Below are 23,093 nucleotides of genomic sequence, written 5' to 3' on the forward strand. Positions count from 1 at the left end.
AAACCACGTGCTTGATCTTGTCTATTTTCCCATTTTGCCGCCTTGTCTTCATCTTTGGGTTTCTTCTCTTGGTTTGTGGCTATTCTGAAGAGACCTTTACTTCTAAGTAAATCTTCCATGTATTCTACCCATTGGAAGTAGTTAGTGCTGTCAAGAATGACTTGGCATGGACTTTCCATTTTTTTAAAAAAAACTGAAGCTGAAGATGCTGAAAGTAAGTGTACCAACGGATAGATCTCGAAAAAATAGGCGGTTTTAAAAAAAACGGCTCTGAAAAAGGCTTCCGAATGAAGAAGTTATGGCTTTTTTGAAAAAAACTTGTTGACGTTGCCGGCAAAGTGCGCGAATGTGCGGGAATGAAAAAATCCGCCCCCACAAAATGGAGACTTGAACCCAAGACCTCTACTCTCTAAAAATAGCTTTGAACCAATTGATCTATACAAAAAATTTGAGAGAGAGAGAGAGAGAGAGAGAGAGAGGGGGGGGGGGGGGGGGGGGGGGCCTCGATTTGCGTGCTTGCCTTGAGAAAGCTCTTTTTCCCTACAAAACACAAAACACAAAACCCAACACGAATATGCAAAGAAAAACGAACCTTGCGGCTCGAAGTTAGCTTTAGCCAAAAAACTAGAAATTTTAAAAAAAAATCTCAAGGTTAGCTTTAGCCGAAAAACTAAATATTTTTCTCAATGTTTCTGATTTTCCGAGATCACACTAAGGTGCAGGGAAAAGAGCATACGCATGAGAAAAATCCTTCCTTTCTGTTTCTGATTTGCCCAGATCGCACAGAGTCGCAGGGCAAAGAGCATACGCAGAAATGAAAGGTATAGATCCGGTTAAAAAAAAAAGGCTAAATAAACTGAGACCGAAATAAGCAGAGAGAAATTAACAGTAAACTGCAAAAAAAACACTGTATACCTCCCGATCTAAAAAATGACGCAGCTAGGGCTACCGGAAACCTTTTCGCATGAAACAAAAGGGGTTCCTCACTGGAACAGATGCTCCGAACGCAACAGAGCAGTCCTCTCGACCCGAAAGCAGTCAGAAACAACAGATCTAGGAAACGACAGCCGCATGCAGTTCTACCGGCTTCAGATTTGGATCACCAACGGACGCGGCCCTCAAATAGCTCCGATACCATGTAGGAATTTACAGGGTAAGTTCCACAGAAAGAATACCAAAAGGACACCGCTCACAACCAGATCTCAAATCAATACACCAGTATTTTTGACGTGGTTAAAACCCTCAGAGTGCAAGGAGGGAAACAGTCCACGGCCTGTCCCAACGTGGGTACTACAGGCAATTTATTAATCAAAGAATGAAAATTTACATAAGCTTCTCTCATGCATGGATTACCCGAACAATGACCCTCCATGCGCTTTAAATAGAACTCATGGACCAATCGGGTGTCAAGCCACGGATCAAGTGTCGGTAATACCGAGGTGAGAGTGAACCGTCGGATCACTACATATCGTGACCGTCGGATTGTAAGTTACAAAATGTACAACGGTAAAGAAACACACTTTACCTAACTCTAACCTAACTCTATGCTAGACCAAGTTGGACTTAACTATATCCTATGTGTCGGAATATCCTAACATGTACACCATGTAGATCAAAATATTGCTCCATTTGAAGTATCCAATTTACCGGATCCTTGCCATCAAACTTCCTCACTTGCTTTTTCTTGATTTTAGGAGCTCGACCTTGAAACGACTGTAACTCTGTACTTTTCAATCACCTAGTTTTGAATTTGTGACCTGTAGTAGCCCTCTGTGTCCTCTTTCCAACGCCACAAGTCTGACCCAAATTGGATTCTCCAAGGAAGAGTTATGCAAAATCTCCCACAGTGACTTGATTATAGACTAGTTCAGTAGAGCGAAATTGTACAATGTGCCACGAGTCACTGTTTCGACCTTTGGATCTGAAAAACACGCACAAGAAACTACAGTCCGTCCTCTTTCTGTACCTTCTTACGAAACTTCAATCCGATCCCCAGAGAGAAAGTTATGATGATTTTCCCCAGGTCACCCGTTTTGAATGTAATTCAGGAGTCTTCAAAAAGACCAAATTCCTCAGATCATATCTCCGCCAATATCGCGCGACAAGCTCTGAAATTTGGACCCAAGGTGCAACGCGATTTCTTCTCAAATGGGTTTTTTTTTGCGACTTCTGAAACATCACAGAAAAAAAGTTATAGCGAAAATGCCATGATGACCTGTTTGGAGCAGCAAAACCCTAGAATCTAAAGCTCTGATACCAAATGTTATGAAACCAGCTCACAAAAAGATAGAAAAGAGAGATCCACGCCTTAGAATTCAGCCTCTTCGAGGGGGAAACCTCTTTTACATTACATAAATGAACAATTCTTGGATGATACAAATGAAAAGAACTCCTTTCTATATATAGGAGTCTAAGGGGTTATAACCTAATCAGAGCCGACATAACAATAATAATGTAAGGGCACAATAATAACAATAGTGGGCTTCTATGGGGCACAATAGTAACAATATGGGCACTACATGGGTACATCAATATAATAAGTGGGTTATACTAATAATAATAAGGGGTTACACTAGTAGTATAGGGGCCTAACAAAATATTTGTTGACCCTTTAGTTTCTACGTATTAGCTGGATATTTCCAATGTTTGTGTTGAGTATAAGTCAAACTTTTATTCTCTGGCCTTGCCAAGATTATTATGAAACTAAATTCTGTAACTTTTCTTTTCATTGTTGTGAGGCCCTCTCTATCCCTTGATCGGTTGCTCACTGTTTGGAGCATGAACTTCACATCCATCATTTTCCTACTATGGTGGCTTCTTGCTTCTGATATTGCTAGGGAGCATTGAAATCTTGTGGTTTAGAGCCCCGTATGGAGGGCTGTAGGTCAACAGTGGCATTTCCCATGACACTCCCTTGCAACTCTATGAGCTATGTTTGGGGTCTCGGTTGGTAACCATGCCACTGCCCCTATGATAATCGAATGTGATTTTCTTCGACTCCACTTATCCTTTATGTGGTCTGAAAATTGGGTCTAGTTAACAGTTGTTCTCCACTGATTGCTTCTCAGTGGCCATGCCTTCATATTCATCGACAAATTGAAAACATATTTTGATCACATTTGTCTACTTTACCCAAATATGAGCAATATGGGCCTATGTTATTATGGAGCTTAAGTTTGTTTTGCTTCAGTTTATGTTTGGGAGCCTCTAGAAAGTTATCAAATGGGAGTGCATTTACTTTGAACTCTTATTTTGAAGTTATTTATGTGATCAGAGGATAAATGTGTCTCTTCTTCGATGAAAACACCCTCTTTGTGTGCTTAGGATTAGCTTCAGTTCTTCTTGTTCCCAAAATTTCAGCGAGACATAAGGTAGTTGTTATTGTTTTCCACATTCACATTATCTAGTGTTTATTTTTATGTGTTACCTTGTCTAGATTAAGAATTATAGTTATCCATTATTTGGATTAGAGGTGGTCATTATGCTATCTTAATCTGTAATCCAAGCCCTTGGTGTGCCTAAATTGTGTTCTAGAAGTGAGTACCCCAACATTTGAGCCATTTGCTATTGTGATCCTCGTGAAGGTATTATGAATATGGGATTTAGTAGCTATTAAAGTAGGTTTGTTGCAGAATGGAAAATTTCATCGTGGTTGTGGTCATAATCAAAGGGATTCTATCATACTTCTTTGCCATTTTGGTGAACCCAAAGGCTTCATTTTCTAGTGAAAAGTTGTAACCCTCATTAACCAAGAAGTCACAACCAAATCTTCAATATAACTCCCCATTTAATATATTTTAGTCATTTACCCAGCTCTATGTTCATTTGTCCTTTCTATACTTTTACCTCTCTCCTAGTAGGGTCCCTCTTATTTAATTTTCCACATGTATGAGCTCATAGAGGCCAAGGAATAAAAAGCTTGATATCTCTCTTTTCACAACTTTCATAACTGTTTTATCAGTACCTGACAAGAGCAATATTATTCAAAGAAAAATATGGTCAAACTTCTTTATTTTGCAGTTTCAAATATGGCTTTTGAAATTGAGGAATTAAAGATCAATGATTTTGAACTTTTAAGCCAGGGAAAAACTTTGATGATGGCATGAGAACTTGATTGATGATATGTGTTTTGCTTGTATTCATGCTGAGAGGGTTGATTCCTCCACCTAAATCTACAGAAATGCTTCCTTAGGAAAGTTAATTCACAAGACAGAAAAATCGCAGCTTTGCAAGGATCAGGGCAACATACAAGGGAGAAGCATGTGCCTACGCAAGAAAATTCCTTAAAATTCATAACGCAGATCTTCAAAAGCATGTCCACATGTTCCTCATCATAGGTTAATTTGTCATTTAAGTTAAATCTATTGCAGAACCAAGAAGATTAATCTGGTCCAACTGGATTCTGAAATTCAGTTCATCACATCATAATGCAAACTCTATTTGCACCCCAATTAAACTAAATTGGTGTCATGGAAATTAAAATGTCATATCAGCATTCCATTGTTGTATTATTAACGACAACACACCATCTTTACATTTACACACAAATTGAATTTTCGACGAGAAACCTTCACCTCTAGGATCTCATATTTCACATGCTTAGGCAGACTTCATAAAAGCCCGCAACAATTCGTTCAGAAAATTAATTACAAGTTACAGCAAGACAAATAGGTACCACTAACCACACAAAGACCGCCATGTTGCTTCTTTTTCGCTCTTTGTTTCACCTCTGATTCGGAAACATGGTATAGTTTAAACCTTCCTAAGATTTTGGGCAGATCACAATTGTGGAGAAAATGCAATAATAATGTTGAAAAATTCACAATGAGATTATTTCCTCTGTATCTGGACATACTTAATTGAATCAGTTGAATGACCAATAGTCAACTTCTGCGTAGATTTTAACTTGTTGCTGGTTGTAAAAAAAATAAAATAATTAACACCTGTTTCATACTAATGAAGACTAAATTTGATGTATAATTTGCATTGGATTTACTTCTATTACACTCTCATTTGTTTTTCCCGGTTAATGCATTCTTTATCTTGCTATATTTCTGGCACAATGATAATAAATAAGCATTTTATACCTATAAGCTTTATCTAGCACATGACCAATTTAGTAAGGGCTTAAGAGTGTTTAGAAGAGGCTATAAATATTATGTCTCGCGATTTGTTGCTTCAGTGTTTTAATTTTTTCACCTCTTTTTGTAAACTCAGCCAAAAAAGTCAGAGTAATATTGTTTTTTTTATAGGTCAATATTAATTATTTATTAGGTGTTAAGATAAGAAGTAATGTTCCTTTAATATAAATGTTAAACATGTTTTAAGTGTTAAAAAAAAAAAAAATGTGCATGACATTGCGGTTCCAATTTTTATATGATGTAAGGTTCGGTTCTACATAATGGCTTCATGAAAATTCTTATATTTAATAGCTCATTTTTATTTTTTTTTTATTATCATTATTATTATTATTATTATTATTTTTTGTTGTTTGTTTGTTTGTTTGTTCATATTAGCCTATATCAACTCAATAAAGATAAAATGAAAACGAAACATAGAAAACTTTTATGAACAAGGCATGTATATCAAATATTAGATATATATTATGGATAACTTGGATCATAACATCCACAACTTCAGGCAACAAGGTTATACATGGCAACAAGTCACATTGCGGTATAAATGGTTCATTGTTCTTATCAAAAGATTTGGCTCGAAAATAGTGAGTCATAGGTGAATAGTGAGTCATAGGTGAGCTACAGTGATCACATACATAGTGGCATAACTTGAATTGATCTATTGCTTAGGGTTCTCTATGGACTATCTAGAGTGTGGAAGAAAATGCTAGGAATAAGTGCTAATAAGTCTTAGATATCGTGCAGATTTTGAACAAATCAAAATGGTGAGGACGCGAAGGAACCAAGGGCTTGGAGAGTCTTCACAAGGACCTCCTTCAAATAACCCATTACCTTCACCAGAATTGACTCTAATCCTACGTTCCCTGGAAGCAATTAATGAAACCTTAAGAGGGCACCAAACAAACGAAATGGAAGGAGAACACCCTTCATCAGGGTTAGGGAACCCCAAGGGATCTAGAGATTATGATAGAAGACCTCTAGTTGAGGACATTACTAAGGAGCTCCAGAAGATTAAACTCCCAGAATTTGCAGGAGGTCATGCCAGTGAGCGTGCAGAAGCCTGGTTAGAGGGGATGGGAAGGTGTTTCGCACTAAGGGATTACAATTCCAATTCCAAAGCCAAAATAGCAATATTCCAACTCAGAGATAGTGCTCTGAATTTGTGGGGTAACTTGGAGCGTCAACTACACCTCACTCCAGACACAGTTACTTGGGAATTGTTTGAGGAGAGGTTCAGGAAGAAGTACCTGCCAGTGTATTATGAAGAACAGAACGTAGGAGCCTTCCATGCCCTGATACAAGGAGGTCGTACTGTAGAAGAATATGAAATTTGATTTATGAAATTGGTCAAGTATGTCTCATACATGGACACTGACCAGTGCCAAGCAGATCGTTTTATGTATGGATTGAGACCTAAGATTAGGGCAATGGTGCGGATGTGGAAACCATCCTTAGTTGCAGAAGCTGTAGAACAAGCTCATTATGTTGAAGAACACCTAGACTTAAAAGGTGAAGGCAGAGCCATCTTTCCACGTCAAACAAGGTTTATGGGGAAGGCCCCTCGTACCTTCCCAAGGGGGGGAAGTCGAAGGCCACCACCATATGGAAACAAGGTTATACCTACAATACCAACAGTAGGAATTTCAATGGTTTCTAGTGCAGCTTCACCCACAGTTTCAAGGGCGCATATAGATCAAAGTCATAGGCAAGGAACAACAAGTGGGGGTAGGGGTTCCAGGGGAAGAAACTCTTTCCAAAGAACTCCACAACATTTGGTTCAAGGTCCACCATGCATCACTTGTTGGGGATGCAGAGGACCTCATTACCAACGGGACTGCCCAGAGTTTCGAACTAGTAACAACAGAAGAGAGGGAAAAGAACCAATGGGGAGAGCAAGTAGCCACCACCGAATCTATGCCGCAGTTGACAATCAGCAAGTTGAACACTAGTCTGCAGTGGTAGAAACCTCAGGTATGATAAACAAAGTAAAAGTTAAAATTTTGTTTGACTCTGGTGCTACAGATAGTTTCATTTCACCAGTTGCATTAGAAAAATGTGGGTTGGCAGCCTATGAGCATGATGACTTTAAACAAGTTGAGATGGCTTCTGGAATAAAACAAGCAGTAGGGCCTAGTGTTGACCAATGTCAGGTAAACCTCGAGGTGTGTATGACTAAGTTGAAGGCATACGTCACAGAATTGGGAACGTATGATGTAATTGTTGGAATGGACTGGCTAGAAGCTCATTGAGCTTTAGTAGACTGTTTCAAGAAGAAGGTGATCTATTTAGATGATGAAGGTAGGCCAATTGAGATTTGTGGAATCAAGAGGGGAGTGTCCCTACGATTCATATCCATGATGAAGGTAAAACGTTGTCTCAGACAAGGTTGCAAATTGTATTTGGTCAAGACTATAAGTGACCAGAAGGGACCTTCCCTGGATCAACATCCAGTTTTGGCAGAATTCAAGGATGTTTTTCCAGAGGAATTGCCTGGATTACCTCCTATAAGAGAGATTGATTTCACCATTGATCTGAAACCAGGTGCAGAACCAATATCTAAGACACCCTATAGGATGACAACTCCAGAGCTTTGTGAGTTACAGATGCAGTTAAAGGAGCTCTTAGACTTGGGATTGATCAGACCTAGTATTTCCCCTTGGGGTGCACCAGTAATTTTCATCAAGAAGAAGGATGGTTCCTTGCGGCTATGCATAGATTATAGAGACTTAAACAGAGCCACGATAAAGAATAGGTACCCAATACCTTGAATAGATGACTTATTTGATCAAATGAAGGGGGCAGCGGTCTTCTCAAAAATCGATCTATGATCTGGGTACCACCAATTGAGGATAAAGGAGGAAGACATCTCAAAAACTGCATTTCAAAATCGGTTTGGGCACTATGAGTTCGTAGTTGTTCCATTAGGTTTAACCAATGCACCAGCAGTATTCATGAGCCTCATGAATGGTGTGTTCAGAAATTATTTGGACCAATTCGTGCAAGTCTTCCTTGATGACATTGTTATATATTCCAAGAATGAAAAGGAGCATGAAAAGCACCTAAGGGTAGTATTGACTCGTTTAAGGGAAAATCAATTGTATGGGAAATTGTCAAAGTGTTCCTTCTTTCAGAAGAAAGTCCATTACCTTGGGCACATCATTTCAGGAGAAGGGATTTCAGTTGACCCAGAAAAGGTGAAGACCATAATGGATTGGCCAGTGCCAAAAAATGCCCATGAGGTACGTAGTTTTATGGGGCTAGCTAGGTATTATCACAGGTTTGTGGAAGGGTTTTCAAGCATTGCAAAACCCATCACCACATTACAGGGAAAGGGGGTTAGGTATGAATGGACAAATGAATGTGGCACTGCATTCACAGAGCTGAAGAGGTTACTGACTAGTGCACCAATCCTTCAAGTACCAGACATGAGAAAAGACTTCACTATCTGCACTAATGCTTTGGCACAGGGATTGGGTGCAGTATTGATGCAAGAAGGCGAGGTAATAGCTTACGCTTCTAGAAAATTGAAGAAGCATGAAGATTTATATGCTACCCACGACTTAGAATTGGCAGTAGTGATGTTAGCCTTGAAGCTATGGAGACACTACCTCATTGGGAGAATATTTGAGTTAAGAACAGATCATCAAAGCCTAAAGCATCTCTTCACTCAAAGGTATCTGAACGCCAGACAAAGGCAATGGAGCGAATTCATGAGTGAGTATGATTTTGAAATCTCATACATCAAGGGAAAGGAGAATGTAGTGGCGGATGCACTAAGCAGGAGGCCACGAACTTTCTCCCTAGTAGCCTTAAAGGTAAATTTAAGGGAGCAAATATTGGAGAAACTTTTTGAAGATAGTTGGTATTTAAAAGTCATCTCAGCTATCCAGAATTGGAAGCAAATAGAACCAAAGTTTGAAGGATATGTCCTTGAACTAGATGGGCTATTGAGATTCCAAGGGAGAATGTACGTACCTAAGGAAGGGGGTATAAGAGAAACCATCCTCAGAGAGTCTCATAGAGCACTCTATTGTGCACATCCCGGGGTAAAGAAGATGTATGCAGACACAAGGAAACTCTTCTTTTGGGCAGGGATGAAGCATGACATAGTCGAGTTTGTCGCCAAATGTCTTGAATGTCAGCAAGTGAAGGTTGATCGTCACCATCCAGCAGGACTCCTACAACCTCATGACATCCCTACATCTAAATGGGAAGTAATTTCCATGGATTTTGTGGTGGGTTTGCCACTCACTTCCCAGAGGCACAATGCTATATTGGTTATAGTGGATAAATTGACCAAAAGTGCCCATTTCATCCCAGTAAGAGACACTTACGATGTTATGGATGTGGCGCAAGTGTTTGTCAATGAAGTTATCCGACTGCACGGATTGCCCACAAAGATCATTTCTGATAGAGACTCCCGATTTACATCTAGGTTTTGGACAAGTTTGCAGTCAGCACTGGGAACTCAGTTAAACCTAAGCACTGCATATCATCCAGAAATAGATGGGCAGACTGAAAGAGTAAATCAGGTTCTGGAGGACATGCTTAGGATGGACGTCATGGATAATTAGACTCAGTGGGAAAAGTACTTACCATTGGTAGAGTTTGCCTATAATAACAATTATCATAGTTCAATCAGGATGCCTCCTTATCAAGCTCTATATGGAAGACCTTACAGGATGCCGTTGAGTTGGGAAAAGTTGGAGGACCGAGTGATAGTTGCCTGAGAATTAGTTCAAGAAATGGAGGAACAAATAAAGCAGGTTCGGCAAAGGTTAAAGGAAGCACAGGATAGACAGAAGAGTTATGCTAATTAACATAGGATTGATCGCAGTTATGAAGTAGGGGACCAAGTTTTTATTCGTATCCGACCCAACAAAAGCACCATCCGGTTTGGGAAGGGGACGAAATTGTCACCTCGATTCGTAGGGCCTTTTAGGATTAAAGAGAAGATTGGACTAGTTGCCTATCCTCTTGTACTGCCGCCCCATTTACATAAAACTCATGATGTTTTTCATGTGTCTGTTTTATGACATTATGTTTCTGATGAATCTCACAAATTGGATTGGCAGGACTTGCAGGTCTCGGACATGGGAACCGTAATGGTAGAACCATTACTTATATTGGACCGTAGGGTTCGACATCTCAGACGTCGCACGGTGGACCAAGTTAAGGTCCAGCAGGACAAGTATAGCCCAGGATCTGCTACCTGGGAGGATGCAGAGACTATGCGTCATGACTACCCCTCACTTTTTGAGCATCTGTGATGCCTATTTTGATTTTAGATAGCTACCTATGTTAAGATTCTATTTCCATGTTATTCATTTATGAACATTATGTAATATTGATGCATTTGGTTTGACACATAAAACTACTCATATGACTCAGTTGATAAATTTGATATTGATGATAGAAATGGTTGATATATGGACTACATGTGTGACTCACTTAGTGATGGATTATCTAGTGTGTAACTAATCAGAATTATTCATATATAGCTCAAAGTGGATATGATATATTTAAACGAATGACTTAGCGAGAATTCCTAGATTGACACATGGATACTAGACTTAGTAATGTGATGATTATATGTCATGTTGTTATATAAATGCATGAATGAGAACTAACCCACAGGGGAAAAGGAACTATGTGATAGCCAAGAGGGAAGGATGAGACATCTCATGAGGAAGGTATAATGTACATTATTTTACTTCATTTGGTATCTACTTGATATGCACTCTTATGACACGAGAAAAATGCAAATGACAGGTGGCAAGACGACCTGACTGGATTATTCGATGACAAGTCCAACCAGCTCTATAGTGTGGTCTGTATTAGGGTATTGACCCTAGCTCTGCAGGAGGCATGGAGGCATTTCCCACCGTGTATCCTCTGAAACCTGGAATTGTGGGAGGGCAGTGGTGGGCACGCTCCCCTAGACGTGTGATGGCGATTGCCAGTTTCCTGCTGGGGAAGTTAAGTCGATGTATTTGACACTCCTACCATGTCGATTTTATCAGTGGTTAGTATGGTCGCTGCCACTGATAAAGCAACAGAGGACGGATAGGGTGGGAATGGAAGTAGGCCAGGGTGGATAGAAGGATATATATCAGTTGGAGACTCTTGATGGGAAGAAATGTCATTGTCGAACTTATCCGATTTTATTGCTATAACTCTCTCCGGTTGTTATGCTTTCAAACTCCTTGCATCTTTTCATTCTAACTTCGGGACAAAGTTTTCTGAAGGAGGGTTGTATGTAATGCCCCACTTAAATCTTATCCTACAAATTTTGTTAATGTTTACATTATATGAAAATATTGAGAAATATTGGTCTAATATAAAATTCATGATTTCCATTATTCAAATTCCCCACTTACCTTCTTAAACTGAATATTAAGAAGGATATGGTCTCCTTCCATTATTTCAAAATATATGTATTCATTTTACATTCCCCAATGTACCCTCACATTTACTTGGGAGAAGACATAGTCCTCTCCAACTCATTATCAATATATATATTCATTTCACATTACCCAATGTACCCTCACATTTACTAAGGAGAAGACATGGTCCTCTCCATGTAATTACATCTCACATTCTCCAATGTACCCTCACATTTACTTGGGAGAAGACATAGTCCTCTCCAACTCATTATCTATATATATATTCATTTCACATTACCCAATGTACCCTCACATTTACTAAGGAGAAGACATGGTCCTCTCCATGTAATTACATCTCACATTCCCCAATGTACCCTCACATTTACTTGGGAGAAGACATAGTCCTCTCCATTTAATTATCTATATATATCTATATATCTATATATCTATATATATATATTCACCTCACATTCCCAAATGTACTTTTCAGATTTACTTGGGAGAAGTCATGATCCTTTCCCATTAAATTCTCAATTTTATATTCATGTCACATTTCTAAATGCACTCCTAGTTTACTTGGGAGAAGAGAAGTCAACTGTAAGGATGGACGAGAAGTTAATGACATTAATGAGAGGTGGTTGAGATGGAGAAGGGAAGTAAGGTATAAAAAGGGAAGGGGGAAGGAAGAAAGGGAAAAGGTTGAGGTCTGGCTTATGATTGTGGGGGGGCGTTGCTTGTGATTGTTTGGACTTCTTGTGTTTTTGGAGACCTTGGAAACCTGTGGAAGTTTCTTGGGTTTGAGAGGAGGAAAGTATTATTATCTTGTTTTGCACATTCTTCTTGAGGACACATTATATCTGGTTGGACTTGGGCACGGAGGGCTACGGAACCTGTGGAGGTTTCCTGGGCTAGGAATTTATATCCTAGTTGGCTGGGAGATAAATCTGGATGGGTCGGTGAGAAGGAGCGTTCAACTGGAGCAACAAGACAAAGGTATCATCATCAACCACCGGAATAGGTAATTCTCCATGGACTACTCTTGTTAAGTTGATATCAATGAAATGTTCACCTTAATTTATGTTGCTTATGATAAAATGATAAGATGTTAAATGTTTAAAGCTATGTAAGAAGGTCAGCAAGCTCCTTTTATAACTTTTAAATCTAGAGGAAATAGATTTGTCAGTTAATAATAGACAAAGGCTGAAATAGTAGGAATTGGGTCCTTACATCATCTCCCGATGACTGTTCATATTTCTTATTATTTATTTACATCAATTGTAATTATTCACCCAATCCTGATGATTAGGTTGCAATATTCCCTCCACCCCCCCACAATTTGAAGGGATGTTGGTGAATCCAAGCATCATTTTGAATTGTTCAAGCTTTTCTCTTCCAAGTGCTTTAGTGAAGATTTCTACAATTTGCGCATTAGTGGAAAAATGACGGAGATGGATTGTCTTGGCCCCAACATGATGTCGAATCAGATGATATTTAGTATTGATGTGCTTCGTTTGATCATGGAACTTTGGGTTCTTAGCCAACTTTATTGTAGAAGTATTGTCAATCATGAGTGGAATTGATTGTACTTGTTTTACCTGCAAATATTCAAGAATCTTCCTGAGCCACACAATTTCTTTTGTTGCCTCAGCTGCTGCCACGTATTCTACTTCTGTTATGCGATCTGTTGGAACTGATTGTTTGCATGATCTCCATGAGACAGCTCCTGATCCAAGACTCATAACATATCCTGAAGTAGATACCCCAGTTTCTTTGTCTCCATCGAAGTCTAAATGAGAGTATCAAATCAAAATGATGTCGTCCACCTGCATATACTTGATTTCAGAGTATTGAGTTCCCTTCAAGTACCTTAGAGCTCTTTTTGCAATAGACCAATGTCCTTCACAAGACTTTTGCATAAACCTTGAGAAAATTCCATGTCTTTTGTTGAAAAAATATCGCGCTGTTGTAGCGTAATTATCATGTAACTGCTTCGTTGAATTAAGATTTCCAACTTCACTTATGGTTGGGGGCACGTTTTACCATTCAGACGACTTTGCATGGAAATGAAGGGAAAAACGGCAGCGTCAAAAAGCAGGCACCTACCCGTAGGCAACAACGCTTAAAATTATTCCGAGCACATACATTCCGCAAATCATGGCAGCATGTGTCATGCACTTCACCTCCGTGTGAATCGATCTTTGTGTTACTTTCAGTGCGAAAAGAAATAAACAATGTTAGAGTCACCCACCTTCGAAGACTAGAACTGTTCATATCTTAATTATTTCACGGCCATTAAATAACAAAATATCGACCCAATCATCAATAAATATAAATAAACTATATAGTAACGAGTATCTATCAGCCGGTCTAAAATTAAAATAAAAAATAATAAAGATTTTTAATAATTTTTTAATTATTTATTAATTTAATATATTTATATATAAAAATAATAATAGCTATCATTTTTAGTTAATTATAAATAAACAAATTAATATTCAAAATTTAATTGGAATAAAAAACAAATAAATAATCATTATTTGATTTAGCCGCGCAACCTTTTTCTTGTCATTTTCATGAAGTTTTATTGTGAAATCAATCATTAATTCGTGTGGAGTTTATAAGGTTTATTAGATGGTCGGTTGTATGCGACAAGATATTGATTCCTCAGCCACGCAAGGTCCACCACTCCATTTACATAATTTCGCACATCAAAGCTGTAACGATTCTTTCAAAGATATATTGATAGTGATTTTCATTTCTCAAATTAGTAAGCCAAATCTTTTATGGAATAAATAGCTTCGTCTTTCCTTTAGATTTTTGCGCATGACAAATGAGGAAAAGTAATAAATAATAAAAATAATGTGGATAGTAAAATAGTAATTAATAATGTAATATATTGAAATTATTATTATCTAATAATAAGTGAAATATTTTAACCAAAAATATTTAAGATAAATTAATTTAAATTTTATTTAAAAATGATAAATTTCATTTCATAATATTAAATTTTACATAAATTTTATTATTTTTTGTACAAAGGACTTAATTATTAAATCAATGAAAAACTGAATAAGTTATATATCCTCACAGGGATAATAAAGAGCAAATTTTTCCCCAAAAAAATTGTATTAATTTTTTAAAAATATACCTTAAAAAATACTAATTATTTCAACATTTTGTTCACAATAAATTTATTTATTCATTCAGTTACTAAATAATATACAGTGCAAATAACAAGAATAAAATTTCCCTAAAATTATAGTTAAACAAATTAAAATTATAATAACTAAATTTTAATCTTCCGGTATGATATTTTTAAGTTGTTCAAAACAACTTTTGTGTAGGCGGAGGGATGGTAAAGTTAAGAAATTCGAAATGCATATGTTTCAAAATTGGAATTGGTCCGGACGAACACCAAAGCTGAACTGATTATTATTTGTCAAAGCACAAAAATATAAACAACATTCAATTTCTTTGTAATTCAAAATGTCTCATTGATGGGTTAGCAGCCCAAGCGCAACTGGATGTCCTAAAATTATAAGTTCGGAAAAACAGAATATTAGAATTGAGAGAGCATTTTCACCGGGATGTCCTAAACTTATAAAGTTGGAAAAACAAAATATTACAATTGAAATAGTACTTTCAAGCCATCTCTTTCAGATATATCTAACGAGGGTTTTATTTATGGATAAATATTATACTACATGGGTTTATATTAGGAGATATATATTGAGAAAAAATGGTATAATATATTGAGGGATATATGGAAGTAGAGGATTTTTATATTGGTAGGTATATAAAATGGAGCTCAAAGTTAATGAAAAAATATAAAAGGGTATAAAAAATGTTAATGAAAAAGTCGATACCTACAATATTAGTGGAAGTAGGTGTTTTTTAAATTAGGAAGGTGTATTGGGTTTGTATTGGTAGAGGTTTAAATAATATGTTTTTTAGGAAAATTTTCCAATATATAGTCAAATTAAAGGTATTGTTTAATATGTCACAAACGCATGTGATAGGTCAGAGGTTTATTGAGTAAATCCTCTGTGGCATATCTATCAAAAATTTAACAATGTAACAGATAATCTATCAAAAAGACCTTCCTCTCTTGAACATGCTTACATATCATTACAGGAATCGGAAGGAAACTTTATTACTGAAACTCGCTCTCTTCAATTAGCACAATTTCTCTAATCCGCCGTTCTCTTGAACATGCTTACATATCATTACAGGAATCGGAAGGAAACTTTATTACTGAAACTCGCTCTCTTCAATTAGCACAATTTCTCTAATCCGCCGTTCTCTTCCAGGTATAATGCTATTCTCACAGGACATCAAACAGATTTATGGTCAGTGTTTTGAGACAATTTAGTTCTTGACAAATATATCATTCTCTATATCCTTGTAACTTCCAGATTTTCAGGTGACTATCATTCCTGGTTGTATAATTGTTTTCTCAAGATGAATTTTTCGGTGGTTGTATAATTGTTTTCTCAAGATGAATTTTTTGGTGATTTTTCAAAAATACGCTTTAGCTGAATGCAAGCAAGTCTGAACTATATAAGTATGTAAGTCAGAGTCTCAGCCAAAAAGAAATGTTCTTATAATGTAAAGAAGGTTGTTATAATCCTGTAAACTAGTGTCATACAACAAATTGAATGTTATTATATTGCTGTAAAAATCAAAACTGTTACAACATCTTTATATTTTTTTTAATTCTATATGAATAACAAAAGATATCGTTTTGACATAGAGCAAAAAATACCTATATTTTATTATTTATTGATTCAAATCAATGAAATTTCATATGTATCCAATTTTTTTGACATTTAAAGCGCAATCTTCCCTATTACAGCTCCTTTTGGTGTTTAAACTCTGGTTAAAAAAAAAAAAAATTAATATAGATCATCAATTCATATAAATGAAACTTTATGTAAAAATTTATACTCAAACTTTCAACCAAACATGTTCACTCATTATTTCCTTTCCGTAAACATTGAATTATATGGGAAGATTTCAATAAAAATGATTAGCCTTCTTGGACATAATTACTCGTGTCATGCATGCATATAGATAAGTTAAGTGAAATCTAGATTAGAAATTTACACTTTGTACAGAAAAGTTAAGAAAGTCAAAAATGAAGAAGAGCTAAAAGCTAAGTCAATGTTTAACAAGTCTAGTCTTTATATACACACCCTGGAATCAGTTGTAATGGAGTGAGGTGAAGCAAAGTTGAAGTGTGGGAGCTCGGGTGAAGCTCACTGTATTTAAAATTAGTTTAAGTTGAAGATTCAATGGAATATTGAGAAGTAACTATGGTTTCTTGAAAGTACCAAATTTATGTTTTGTGAATTTCATCTCTGCCTAATCAACAGATTGGCGTAAGAGCAAAGGTAAGTTTCAAACAACGTAATTCAAAGGCGAAGCGGGAACCTTGAAGATCCGTAAGAGGTTCGACAATGATCATTAAAGGAAAAATAAGAAAAATAATTTCTCTGAGGGGGAGGTTTTTTTACGAGGGAAACGTATGTCGATCCAGTACTAGAGTTCATGCACATTTAATGACGTATCTGAAAGCAAAGAGCATTGAGATATAAAAAATTTCCAGCATGAAGGCTTTTAAAACAAGTATTCCACCGCATGTTCTAAAAGGGAAGAATTATGATTCAGTAAATCCAGTAACTAACTTTGTCGATGATTGGGAAGTTGTCATTGAAGTAGTGAATGATATGGTAGATTCCTCCGGTGAGATTGATGAAGGTGACCTCTCTAAATCAAAGGATGTTAAATTTGATGAAGATCACTTAACAAATAAAGAGTGGTTGTAGATGATGAAGCTGAAACATCTGATTAATGAGTTTTTGTTGGTAAGGGAAGCCCACTTGCATGTGAAAACCAAGTGGATGACAGTTGTGCAGCAGTAGAGAAAATATGATTTTTTTGATAAAACTCTCTAAGAAGAGCATAGAGAAACGGATTACTGTAATGATGTTTTAAATGTTTTTAACAAGTTTTTTGAGAATGAAAATTTGTAGGACAACAATCCACTTCCAACTATAACTAAAAGTGAAGATGAAGAAGACATGGAGAGCCTTGTAGAAATTGAAGGAAATGCTGAGAAGATTTTTTTAGCAATAGATCCAGGAAGAGATAAAATATTATCATGGACTTCTGTGGTAACAATTGAATTAGCAAATACATGAGTATGAAGACCAAGCAGAAAAGTGTTACATGTGGTAGCAATCCATATAAAAACAATGTTTTGAAGAAGGTGAAGAGGATAAGCGTGGATAGCCTGAAGTGTTTTTTTAGAATGTTAATGAACAAAAATGAAACAATGAAAAGGTTGCAACTTCAACCAAAAAAGGAAAAACATAAAAGAAATTCAAATTTGCAACATTCAACATAATAACAAGGATAAAACTGAAACTAGTCAGAGATTTCAGAAATTAGAGAATGAGGAATAGAAAACCACTCATGCAAAGAGTTAAAAAAAAAATTGAGTTAATTTTACTATATAATCCTAGTCGAAACTTAGACGAGGAGGCATAGCTCAGTCGTAATGGTATTTATGTCTAGGGATCATAATTAAGAGAGAGTATTGGATATAATTCTACTGATATGCGTGCATATAGATGAGTTAAGTATATAGATGAGTTAAGTGAATTCAAGATTAGTAGTTCACTTTTTTTTTTATTGTAGAAAAACTAAAATAGCTAAAAGCTAAGAAAACCTAAAAGCTAAGTCATAGTTTGCATGAGTCTATGTTTAGTAAGAACCTCCCTTGCATGAGACCCAACTGGCATCTCCATTGAGCTCTCAAACCCACCTCGCAGAGCTCGAGGAGAACATAATGCAACGTTTGGAAATCACAGTTACCATGGGAAGGGTAAGATGATTCACACAGTTTCGATTCATTCCGTAGTTGGGGTGCTATAGAAAACTCTTGACCATTTTGCAATGTTTCCCTTTGAAACATTAGAGTAGGCAGAATCATTTTCAGAGAAAACCATGTATCTAACAATGTGATTGGCTCCATTAAAAATGTAGTATAACGACTTGGATAGGTAAGACTCAACTGCAATACTTCCATTCTTCTTCACCAATGTTGAAGAATACAAGCATACTGTGTAAATTTCCATTTTTTTTTATGACTGAATGAAACAATATTCTGCAGGAGTGGAAGATGGATAAATTCTAAATCAAAAACTTTTCTTGCCAAACCATATATTAACGTTTAAGAAATAGAATAATTCCATTTTTAAAGTAAGAAATACATATTTTCCAAAAGTGATCCTCAAGACATGAAGGGGAACTCACCAATCCTTGTCCTATGTCCTCTGGAATCCAATAGTTAGTTACCTCTAGAAGCAATATTTTCCAAATGTGATCCTAAAGACATGAAGGGGAACTCAACAATCCTTGTCCTGTGGAATCCAACAATCGACTACCTCCAGAAGCAAAATTAATCCCAGTAGAGAAACTTGCCGGTGGGTAGAGAAAGGGAAAGGGGATGGCAACTCCATGTAAGACGACAAGTAGTCTGCAGATATTTCCATGCAAATGAATTGTGGACGAAGAACAAATTACTTTATTTTAGTGGCACACCTCCTTGTTTGAGTACCCAAGTAGTCGAATATCTCAAATTCCATTAAAGCATCCAATTGTTACTAAATTTAGACGTATTTCTTATTACCAATACTTTGTGCAAGATTAATGGCATTTTACAATTCAAGATGGTACGTGGACATCAACGACTTCACCAAACCACTAATTGCAAAGGCTAGGACAATTTGAAACTCTGATAATTTATTATATCTTAATGAGTACATTATTTAACATGAATGCTAATTAGTTTAGCTTTCAATTCTTATCGATCCTGAGAAAATCTATGATTAAAGGGTAGGTAACATGTAATGCGTTCATGAAACATCGATTAATGCATAGGATTTAAACATCCATAATGGTTGTGTGAAACAATAGTAGGCTAGGTTTGAAAGTTAAAACATGTTATTATGGTTATCACTAATTAATCTTATGGTTATTAATATTTTTCTATGGTTATTAATGTTTTTCTTCTGTGGATTAAGATAAAGACGACACCGGTTGAGGACGACAAATTTTCAATAGTGTTACTAGGAAAACTCTTATAAAATAACACTTATGAATGTAAATATATTTTCCTAAGGAATTATAAGGGAAATTCTTATCCATGTTATTTTTATTATAAAATTTATAGTTGATAGGTGCAAAATAACAAATTGTGATATAAATCATATTAGCGTTAATGTCATATATTTCAATCCAGATGTGTCAAATAAGGGAGTTTATCTTATAAAACTGAGTTTGAGGAGAGATGTTCTATATTTCAATCCAGATGTGTCAAATGAGGGAGTTTATCTTATAAAACTGAGTTTGAGGAGAGATGTTCTTTTTTATATAACTAACTGTTCCTCTAATTCTTCTGTGAGAAGATTTCTTGATCCAAGTTTACCATAAAATGAATACATATTTGTGACAGACCTTAGACTCATCATTCTTTCATGTTTCAACTAAAAAGATATTATCAATTTTATTTAGGATCCCAATTAACATAGGATATTTACATCATGGAAAATCATGACTATTCTAACCGGGGATCCAAACTGTTCTAAATTCCTATTTATTACTCTTCTTTTGGTCTCCATCCCTAATAATAACTTTCCTATTTCAAATGAATTTCCATTTTGTTTCTTCTCTAGCTTCCTTTATCTTTTGAACTTCTTAGTTCAACTTGATTTATAGGGATAAGGTCCTAATTTATGAAGATTTATGTTTCATCTAGGCTTGGAGATTTAGTGGGTATGGAAAATTAGTGGTCACTACAACTTAGCCTAACATGGATTAGTCTATCATTATGTATCTTTCCCATCCTTCTTACTACTATGAGATAAGTCATTTCAACATGTGACTTTTCTTTTAGTTCTTTCATTGTTTCTAACACGTTCTCTTAGTTCTATTCTTTTATAAACACAATTACAAGATTCAAGGCCCTTTTATTGCACTTATGATCAATTAACTTGTTCATTTCCTCTAGATGGGTTTGATGTCTAATTTATTATCTATACTACTTAGGACCATATTATTTTTTTGTTTTTTATTTTATTCTTTATTATCATCTCTCAAGGTGTAATTCTCTTCAATCAATGTTTATTTTTACTTTTCAATTTCTTGTATACTATCTTTTATCATTTTTGACTCAATCTCGAACTTTAATATTTTATTTTTTCATAATTCGAATTTGTTTTCAATCATTGTAAGTAGTTGTATTTTATGTTATATTTCTTCTTCTCTTTCCATTTTTCTATTGAATCAAAATGTTCATAAAGATCTTCCCTTTTTTTTTTTTTTTTTTGAAGTTTTGATATATGTGGTGAGTGCTCATCATTATTTTTTCAAATAAAAATTAAAAAAAGGAAAAAAAAATAGATAAAGGAGCTTGTCTGCATATGAATAAATACCAACATCTACTGTACAGTAAAAAATCCACCACAAAGTATTATTATGACCATCCATTATAAAGTATTATGAGTATCCAAACAATATATTTCAAATGCATTGCAAATTAAAAAAAATCCACTGAAATGTACACCAAACTATATTATGTGCACTATTACTAATAAATATTATATTGTGTTTTGTATTGATTACTTATATTATGTGCACTATTACTAATATATATTATATTATAAATATTATATTGTGTTTTGTATTGATTATTTATTAGTTTCTTTTTGACAAACAAAAATTAAAACTTACTTAAACTTTAACACTATCAAGTAAAATTTATTATTTTTAAGCCATATTTAAATTCATTTATCCGAAACTAACACTATTGATTCAAATATTTCATCTCTTATTTGTAATAATGACAAACGTACTCCATTATTAATTTGTACAGTAAAACCTACTTTATACTTTCTTTACCTTTAATACAAAAATAATATTGTGTCTAATATCATCAGCCACACGAAGCCACTCCATAGTTGTCTTTTTCAAGACACACTTATAATCTGAAGCTTTAATTTTGTGAAAATGATTTGGTACAAGACATCCGCTATAGTGTTCAATATTTTGCAAAGCATTAAATTATTATATTACATAGTTAACTCATTAGTATTAATTATATAATATAATATATAATATTATTATAGTAATATAATATTATAATAATACAGGCTAAAATTAGTGGATGCTAATTAATTAATTGATACGTTGAAAGTTATTTTTTTATAAAGTTAATAATTTTGTGAAGATTTTATGAAAACAATGTATATATTGATGTGTATATGTATATATTATTTTTAGTTGAACATCGAGAGAAGTAGTGATGTCTAAACAGATAGTTTTAGTATTCCACTCATCACCATGACCAATTAACATGGAGTTTCTCTGTATTTAAATAGATTATATTAGAGATGATTATAATGGAAAAAACGTGGGATCTCATAAACTTAGAGCCCAAAAAAAGCTGGTAACTTGACCATGTGGACATCTCTGAGGAGTCGGATGAGTATTACGCAGAGGAGATGCCAAGGCCGACCTCGGGAGGTAAAGTCGGTAAGTGGATGAGGCACCCCGGCCCAGAAGATGATGCTGTGGAGGATGATGGCAGCCCAGAGGAAGATGATGACGAGGAGGTTCACGGCGGCCGCGGTCGAGGTCGGGGACGAAGGGGTCGCGGTGTAGCACGAGGCCGTGGGTCGAACCGAGCTCGCAACAATGCGTATGAGGAAGGTGGTAGTGCTAGAGTTCCTAGCAGAACACGAGGCAAGAAGGATATGCGGCGTAAATTGTGGGAAGCTGAGAACGCTTATGTGAAGGAAACCCATCCCAATGTGCGGAGGATTATAGATCATCTGGAGGAAGAGGCGTTGCAGGACCAGTCGGCAGATGAGATGGTAGACTGGGAGCATTATCTGCCCGACCCGGGTCACACCAGAGGGAGGATGTCCCTTTACAAACAGTCTCTGCACGTATATTGGGGCATGAAGCGGTTGCTTGCTAAATCAATGGAACAGGTAGCAGCTGAAATGGTGGAGCTTGCCCAAGAAAATCTGAAGAAAGAATTGAAGAATCTCCAAATAACTCTCATGATGCAGGACAGCAAGATGGACAAGCTGGTCCAGATGCTCCACGATGCTGGTATAGTTAAGACTGAACGGTTGTCCAGACAGAGGCCATGAAGCAGTAGCGTATGGAGGTTTTTATATGACTTTTTCTGTATTTTTGCTATCTCTGCGAGCATAGTTTAATGTCAAGTATAGTAAGCATAGTATGCTTTAAGGTAGAATAGCAGGTTTTTAGCTCTCGTTAGACACACTGAACACTTCTTTTTTGATGGGGATTATATCTTTTTGAAGGCCACGTGGTTTCTCTTCTGGGCAGGTGGTGTCATGTATTTGTATCTATACATAGTTTTCGTATTTTTATATTAATAGAATCATACCTCAGCTTACAAAAAAAAGTTTTCTTAAATCGCCTTAACAACATAAACTCGCTTTTTATAATATTGAAATCTCCTTATATT

The 23,093-nt window shown here is 35.8% G+C and overlaps 1 pseudogene; it reads right to left on the reverse strand.

The window, feature by feature from the left end:
• The window catches only part of LOC149161694 (uncharacterized), a 28,847-nt pseudogene extending 7,398 nt beyond the window's left edge, over positions 1-21,449 (reverse strand).
• Positions 21,450-23,093: the final 1,644 nt, after the last annotated feature.

The sequence above is a fragment of the Pinus tabuliformis genome, chromosome 5_2 (genome assembly GCF_031772625.1).
Source record: "Pinus tabuliformis cultivar Carrire ecotype Pingquan chromosome 5_2, CPIR1, whole genome shotgun sequence".
Lineage (NCBI taxonomy): Eukaryota > Viridiplantae > Streptophyta > Pinopsida > Pinales > Pinaceae > Pinus > Pinus tabuliformis.